Source organism: Etheostoma spectabile, chromosome 6 (genome assembly GCF_008692095.1).
Source record: "Etheostoma spectabile isolate EspeVRDwgs_2016 chromosome 6, UIUC_Espe_1.0, whole genome shotgun sequence".
NCBI lineage: Eukaryota > Metazoa > Chordata > Actinopteri > Perciformes > Percidae > Etheostoma > Etheostoma spectabile.
In genome coordinates this window covers 20,439,367-20,440,594 of record NC_045738.1, presented here as the reverse complement: position 1 = coordinate 20,440,594, position 1,228 = coordinate 20,439,367, and the positions used below count along the sequence as shown (strand labels likewise).

Genomic DNA, 1,228 nt, shown 5'->3' with positions numbered 1-1,228 from the left:
ATATATATATATATATATATTACAGTTCATTTCACATCTGAATCTGGTAGTAGTCACATTATCAGTAGTTTTGCAGCAGCTACACACACAATCATGTCTATTAAATTAGGATTTAAACCAAAAGGAACAATGGAGGGAGAGAAACAGGAGAGATAACAGCTCAAGGGAAACAACTGAGAATACTAAAGATACTAAGATGCACACACTGCTAGCAGGACAACACAGACTCAAAGTCGCTTACAAATCTACCTCAAAGCTTAACAACTTACAAAGCTTTACACTGCACTCATTTTTTTTCATCCTTCGGTTCGATTTACTGACGGAAATAGCATGTGATGTGAAATGAAACACACTTTTCCGAAGTATTTCAGCAGCAAATAAACACAACGATTTAAAATGACAGTTATGAGCTGAAACTAAATCTGGTTGCTGTCCACCAAAGATCTACCAGATTCCTGGAGACATCCTGGTAATAAAAACAGTTATACTAACAAAACTTTTGTCCCACATCAGTGTGTTGGCAGAGGGAACAAAGGTAACAGTTCTGTGTTCATGCAGTCATTCAAACACATGGAAGAGAAATTAAATGAAAGATAGAAATGGAAGAAAAGCATTTTTGACAAGTTCACAGTCAAACCAGGACGACCGCAAAGACACCGATACTCCAACTTCAACCGCTGAACTCCATCTGTGTAACAGGAAACTCTGTGTGTGTGTGTGTTTCAACTTCCATCCAAAGTGCAGATCAGAGGACTCTTTCACACACTTACTTTTTGTTGCCTCAGGGTAGCCCTTCATTCGCGCAAACGCACACTTTTTTCTGTCTCTCTTTCACACACACACACACATACACACACACACACACACACACCACTCGTCTGTCATCACATTCAGACGTTCTCTGTACACTCAATACAAACTCCAGAGTCCTAACCTCTGCACAAAGGGCAATCTCTCTCTTTGAAGAGGGCTGCCTTTTGACAAACTGGACACACACAAGCACACACACTCGCTTTCTCTCTCTCTCTCTCTGAAACACACACACAGATAGTTTTTCAGGGGCCTAAATATAGGGAACCTCTTCTTTGCTGTCAATCAAACGTCATTCAGACAAAAGGCTTTTCGGAGACACACTGTCTCCAAAGAGCCGCACACACTGCCGACCTGCAGCTGACCGCAGGATGACGGTATGGGAGTCAGCGTGTGTGTGTGTGTGTGTGTGTGTGTG

At 41.8% G+C, this 1,228-nt stretch overlaps 1 protein-coding gene and 1 long non-coding RNA gene across 3 annotated transcripts in view; one reads left to right on the top strand and one right to left on the bottom strand.

The window, feature by feature from the left end:
- bmper (BMP binding endothelial regulator) overlaps positions 1-1,228 on the bottom strand; it is a 37,973-nt gene that overhangs the window by 5,345 nt on the left and 31,400 nt on the right. The window lies entirely within an intron of this gene.
- The window catches only part of LOC116690501 (uncharacterized), a 22,693-nt gene that overhangs the window by 12,248 nt on the left and 9,217 nt on the right, over positions 1-1,228 (top strand). The gene's annotated exons all lie outside the window — the stretch shown is intronic.